The following is a 7,467-nucleotide window of genomic DNA, read 5'->3' as shown; positions in this document are numbered from 1 at the left end:
TCTTCTTCTTCTTCTTCTTCTTCTTCTTCTTCTTCTTCTTCTTCTTCTTCCCCTTCTCCTTCCCCTCCCTTTCCTCCTCCTCCTTCTCTCTCTCTGTCTCTCTCCCACCCTCTCTCTTTCTCTCACACACACATATGTATACATTCCTCTACCTGACCCTCCACCATGTTTCCCGTCCAATCCAAAGATAAGCAAAGAGAGGGATACAAACTATTGATTTCTCTATTTCACTCTAGAAGTAAAGGATTTTATTTCCAATCACTATAGCTAAGTAGACTATCGGTAAGACACAAACTTGGGAAAGTTAGAGTCCAGAATTCTCAGAAGTTATATAGGTTAGGGAAGGGCTCAACATAGGCTGGTATAAACTACAGACTTTCTTCTGAGGTGGTAACTATTCTGTTGATTCTGGGCCATTCCCTTCAGAGTGATGTTTACTGTATTTTTTTTTCTTTTGCTTCTCTCCCCTCTATATTTAAACTGTCCCTTCTCTCTTCTGTCCATTATCTATTTATACAACTGAAATACTTGCCCCTCACATAAACCCCATTCATTCATCTTGCCATTTTTGATGGAACAACAGATACCGCTTTTTTTTTTTTAATGGTACATTTAGGCTTCCAATTCATGAGACTTAGGGCTGAAATAACCTCCTACCATTTCCAGAATACCTGTGAATTATGAGTGTCTGAGGAATTAAGGATATTCACTTCTACATCTTGTACCCTCCAAGAACACTCATATCTTTATTTCCCCAAATATTCAAGATGCAACTTGTGTCAAGAAATATATGCAGTCAATAAATGCTTAGTTTTTAAATGCATGCTTTTATTTTCTATTAATTCTAGCTACTGTTTCCTGTTATGATGTGTCTGCTGTCCTTTTGAGTTATTCATCAATTCCGGTTCTACTTAAATGTTGAAAGTCCAGATTGTTAAAATTTGTATTTTTAATTCCAATTCTATATTTGAGAATGTTTGCCTCCATTTAGGAATATTCCTAAAATCCTTTTAACTTTTTTGGAAGTATGTCTTTCTTAAAATTAAATTTTCATTTAAATTTAAGGTATACAGAGAATTTCAAGGTAAAAGCAAAGTTGTGAACCAATATTTTGATTTTGTGCATTAAAATCTCTGTAGAGGGAAATTCTAGAATAATATCACAATTAGTTGGTTACTGAGTTTTGGGAATTAAGAAGCAAGAAGGTAGTCACACTGGAATTATCAGATCAAGAAAACCTCAGACACAACCAGAGTCTCTTGGGAAAATCTTTCCAGGACATATAAACGGACAAATAAGATTACAAGATATCCTTTTACTACAATTCTACACATTGTCTAGTAGATCTTTAAGGATTATCTGATTTTATGTGTGTTTTCACTTTCGATTTCTTTTCTATTCATTAGGTTATTTCACAACTCTGTAAGGACAGAGTAAGGAAAATGGATAGAAATGAAAATATTTCATATCCATAGGAAGGTGAGTGATTTTTTTTTCTTTTTAGTGGAGATACAATTGACTTTTGCTCAATTATTGCATTTGTGTTTCATTTCCTTATAAGATATGAACCTATTTTACCTCTGTTAGCAAATTTGTTTTGGACTTTTATATATATATATATATATATATATATATATATGTAAAATATATAAATTTATATTTATATTATATATATATGTTCTTCTGCTTTGTTCTTTTGTCCAGCTACAATCTTAACATATTTTTTCCTTTTATTATAATCGTTACCCTTTATTATTTTCTATTGAAAAGTTTATCTTTGAATTTTAAAATTAAAATTGTCATTATTCAGTATTTGATATATTGAATGATTCATTTTCCCATACAGTTGGTTTCCTACAAACATCACATCTTTTCTTACCCTTTTACAATAGAGTAAAAAGTATCTTTTGTCAAGTTCCATGTTCTTTTGAACTAGATTCGTTTTTAACAGATTCCTAGAATATATTAATCTCTTGGATATAATGACATTCATAAAACAGTATTAGGATGACTAACTGATTAAAGGTCTTCATATTTTGAAGGAAATGACCAGAGATATTCTCAAATATTTTACTAAAAAGAAACACTAGGGAAGCTTTTTATTTATTAATAACTTTGGGGGAAATAGTAATATAGAAGATTAGCTAGCCTTACGAAAATCAACATGTATTGTTCACATTTTAATATAAAATGTATTTGAGTGCTTTAATAATGAGCACTGTACTTGATATCACATTTAGTTTAAATTCTAATATAGTCAAAACTCTGAGTAGACATGACATTAAAAATAATGTACATAGATGAATAACTCCTAGAAATCCACTGTAGAGCATAATGCCTATAGTTAGCAATATTATATTCTATACCTATAAATTTGCTAAAAGTGTAGATCTTTTTTTTAGTCTTTTGGCAGTACTACCCGTCTTGTGGGATCTTAATTCCCTGACCAGGGATCAAACCCAGGCCCAGGCAGTGAGAGCGCTGAGTCCTAACCACTCAACTGCCAGGGAATTCCCTAAGAGGGTAGATCTTATGTTAAGTGTTTTTTAATAACAAAAAAATTACAAATAAAATAAAATAAAGAGGGCAGGAGGAAACTTTTGTAAGAATATGTTTACAGCATTGATTGTGGTGATAGTTTCACAGGTGTACACTTATCCCAAAACTCATCAAGTTGTATACATTAAATATATACACCCTTTTGTCAATCATACCCTAATCAAGTATTTTTAAAAGAAAACTATTGTACATATAAGTGAATTGTCAGAAAACATTATATTTAAGCCAAGCAAATATAGAAATGTAACAGAGTTTTAAATGTTCATACTAGTTTGCTGAAAATGAATGTAATAATAAACATGAACTAGGAACTGAAAAATTTTCTACTGGTTTCCATGGAAATTTTAGTAATCCATAAACATTTTTCCACTTTTATTGAGAAATAATCAACACACATCTCTGTATAAATTTAAAGCATAAAGCATTGATGGTTTGATTTACAAATCTTGTGAAATGATTACTACAATAGTTTCTGCTAACATCCATATTCTCATATATATGCAATAAACACAAAAGAAAAAAAAATTCCTCTTTGTGATGAAAACTCTTAGTACAATCTTTACTCTCTTAACAAATTTCCTATGTATCATACAGTACTGTTGATTATAGTCATCAACCTGTATATTACTACTTTCTTAGTATTTCTTAACCTTATAACTGGAAATTTGTACCTTTTGATCACCTTCCAAATCCCCTTCCCCAACCCTCCATCCTTGCTAATCACAAGTCTGATATTTTTCCTATGAGTTTGTCAGTTTGTTTTAACTTTCACATATAAATGATATCATACATTATGTGTCTTTTTCTCTCTGGATTATTTCACATAGCATAATGCCTTCAAGGTCTATGTATGTTGTTGCAAATGATAGGATTTCCTCATTTCCTCATTTTTTGTGGCTAAATAATATTCCTTTCTATATATACCACAACTTCTTTACTCATCGATCCATCAGTGGACACTTAGGTTATTTCCATGCCTTGGCTATTGTATATATTGCTGCTCTGAACATAGGGGTGCAGAAATCTTTTTGAGTTATTGTTATTGAGTTTTGTTTCCTTTTAATAAATTCCTAGAAGTGGAATTGCTGGATAAAATGGTAGTTCTATTTTTAATTTTTTGAGGATGCTTCATACTATTTTCATAGTGGCTGCACCAATTTACAATCCCATCAATGGTGCACAAGGTTTCCCTTTTCTCCACATCCATACCAATATTTATCATCTTTTGTCTTTTTGCTGATGGCCATTCTGACAGACATGAGGTGATATTTCATTGTGGTTTTAATTTGCCTTTCACTAGTGATATTGAACACCTTCTCATATACCTGTTGGCTTTACCTCTATTTTCTTTGGAGAAATGTCTATTCAGGTCCTTTGCTCACTTTCTAATTGGGTTATTTTGGTTTTCTGCTATTGAGTTGAATGAGTTCTTCATATATTTGGCTATTAACACTGTGTCAGATATATTAATCACAAATATGCTTTCCCATTCTGTAGGTTGTCTTTTCACTTTGTTGATGGTTTCTTTGCTGTGCAGAAGCTTTTTAGTTTCATTTGGTCTCACTTGTTTACTTTTGGTTTTGTTGCTTGTGCTTTAAGGTTCATATCCAATAAATCATTGCCAAGACCCATGTCAAGGAGATTTATATCTATGTTTTCTTCTGGGAGTTTCATGGTTTCAGGTCTTACATGTAAATCTTTAATTCATTTTGAGTTAATTTTCTTGAGTGGTGTAAGGTGTGGGTCCATTTTCATTCTTTTACATGTGAATAGCCAATTATCTCAGCACAATTTTTTGAAGAGACTGTCTTTTCTTCACTGAGTATTCTTGGCCCTTTGTCAAATATTAGTTGAACATATATGCTTGGCTTTATTTCTTAGCTCTCAATTCTGTTCCATTGGTCTAGTTGTCTGTTGTTATGCTAGGGCCATACAGTTTTGATGACTATAGCTTTATAGTATAGCTTGAAAACAGGAAGTGTGTTGCCTCTCGTTCCATTCTTTCTTAGGCTTTCCTTGTCTATTAGGGATCTTTTACGGTTCCATATACATTTTATCTTCTTTTTCTACTTCTGTAAAAAATGTAATTGGAATCTTGATAGAGATTGCATTGAATCTATAGATGACTTTTAGTAATATGGATATTTTGTCAACTTTAATTCTTTTATTCCATGAACACTGATACCTTTCCATTTATCTGTGTCTCCAATTTCTTTCATCAATGTCTAATAGTTCTTAGAGTAGATATCTTTCACCTCCTTAGTTAATTTTATTACTAAGTGTTTTACTCTTTTTGATGCTATTTATAAATGGGATCAGTTTTTTTGCTTCTTTTCAAAAAATTCATTGTTAGTGTATAGAAACACAATAGATTTTTTTGTGTTAATTTTTATCCTGTAACTGTACTGAATTCATTGATTAGACCTGACAGTTTTTTGGTTGGTATAAAATATGTCCTCTACAAATAGAGACAAGTTACATTTCGCCTTCTAATTCTGATAACTTTTATTTTTTTGTCTTACCTAATGGCTCCAGCTAGGGCTCCTAATACTTTGTTGAATAGGAGTGGTGAGAGTGGGCACCCTTGTCTTGTTCCTCAATTTTTTCACCACAGAGTCTGATGTTAGCTGTGGGCTTCTTATTTATGACCTTTATTATGTTGAGAAAAATTCCTTCTATGCCTAATTTGTTACGAGTTTTTGTCGTGAAACGATTTTGAATTTTGTGAAATGCTTTTTCTACATCTATTGATATAATCATATGATTCTTTTCTCTCATTCTATTAATATAATGTATCACATTGATTGATTTGCAGACATGGAACCATCTTTGCACCCCAGGGATAAATCCCACTTGATTATGATGAATGGTCCTTTTAATGTACTGCTGAATTTAGTTTGCTTGTATTTTATTGACAATTTTTTGCATTTATATTCATCAGGGATATTGGCCTGTAGTTTTCTTTTTAGTAGTTTCCTTTTCTGGTTTTAGTTTTAGGATGATGCTAGCCTCATAAAATGCAATTGAGAATATTCCCTTCCCTTTGATTTTTTGATCAGTTATTAGAGTTTCATTAGTTTCCAATGGTGGTGTCATATTTACCTGATTTTTTGTGATCCTTGAATTCTTATATTGGTATCTGTATTTAAGTCTGCTTCAATTTCAGACTTTACAGGTTTTCTTTGGCAGAGATAGTTCTTCACGAGTAAGCTCAGTTTGGATTTCTGGGTGTGTCTGCAAGTAATGTCCTTGGGCAGGTGTGGCCTTGCTATTATGTTCTATTTTAGGATGAGGCAAATATTTGAGCTCTGAATTTGAAGGTGGGGTTGTACCACTGGCTGAGAACAGTTGGACAGGACTGCTGGCTTTGTTCCTTACCCAGGTGAACTGCAAAGATGGGCTCTGTGGTTGCCTGGATTCTCTGGTCAAGGTTATAGATAGTCAGGACTGGGTACTCTACTGAGTAGTAGATAGAGCTATGAATTAACTTCCCTGCCCTGGTAGGGTAGCAGGATGAGACCCAGGGTATACCTCATTGTTTGGGGACCCAGGTCAGGCAGAATGTGCACTGAATTGCCTAGTCAGATGAGATCAAAAGTTTTGTCTACAGATGAGGAAAGCCACAAGTTGTGCTCTCTGTTCAAGTGCCCACTGTTCATGGGTGTTGATTGAGATATGTAGCTTTCTGTGTGCTCTGGTAGGTTCGCTGGTTGGACAGGCTAAAGGCTGTATTCAGTGATGAGCTGGGCTATGAACTAGATTTCCTGCCTGGGAACAGAAGAAGAAGCAGCTCTAAAGCTGGTAAAGCTCTTTGTTCACTGTCTTAACTTAAGCTGACCTGCACTTCAAGTTCCTGGACTGAACAGGGTCACTGACTTAGCTCTGAAAATTATCAGTTCTGCCTGCCCACCTCACAGCTTGAGTGCTGGGAGCTACAGAGCTTCCAGAAGTTGTTCCCAGCACTTCTGGTCAGATAGGGCTGAAAGACACTCACCATAGCAGGTGGAGTCATATCTCAGCTCCTTTGACTGGGTGGGAAGGGGAAAGATTTCTCTGGGATACTCTTATTTTCCCAAATAGGCTTTTCAGTTGGGAGAGGCCAGGCGATATCCTCAGTTCTTAATTAATCCTCCTCTCTGTGTGAAGCACATGAACACTCCATGCCAGCACTGGCTTTGCTCCAGGGAGGATCAGCCCCACATGCCTACCTCTGGGTTTGAGTGGTATTGGGTTACACAGCTTGTAACACAGATGGGGTTAGAAGACACTCTCTACAGGAAGTGAAGCTGTGAAACAGCTCCTTGCCTGGGCATTAGGGCCAGCAAAACGTGTTTGAGGACCTGAATCAGGCAGATCTGCACCCAACAAAATCCCTTGGTCAGAATTTGCCCTTGACTTGGTTCGGCAGATGAACAAAGCCACTGGATGGGATTTGGGCACTGCAGGTATGAACTTTGTCTGCCAAGATCCCTGTGCTGGGTTTTTGGGTTTTTTAATATCTTTATTGGAGTATAATTGCTTTACAATGGTATGTTAGTTTCTACTTTATAACAAAGTGAATCAGTTATACATATACATATGTCCCCATATCTCTTCCCTCTTGTGTCTTCCTTCCTCCCAACCACCCTATCCCACCCCTCAGAGTGATCACAAAACACCGAGCTGATCTCCCTGTGCTATGTGGCTGCTTCTCACTAGCTATCTATTTTACGTTTGGTAGTGTATATAAGTCCATGCCACTCTCTCACTTTGTCCCAGCTTACCTTTCCCATTCCCGTATCTTCAAGTCCATTCTCTACTAGGTCTGTGTTTTTATTCCAGTCTTGCCCCTAGGTTCTTCATGAACTTTTTAATTTTATTTTTTTGGATTCCATATATATGTGTTAGCATATGGTATTTGTTTTTCTC

This window comes from Physeter macrocephalus, chromosome 1, assembly GCF_002837175.3.
Source record: "Physeter macrocephalus isolate SW-GA chromosome 1, ASM283717v5, whole genome shotgun sequence".
Classification (NCBI taxonomy): domain Eukaryota; kingdom Metazoa; phylum Chordata; class Mammalia; order Artiodactyla; family Physeteridae; genus Physeter; species Physeter macrocephalus.
This window is presented reverse-complemented; position numbering follows the sequence as displayed.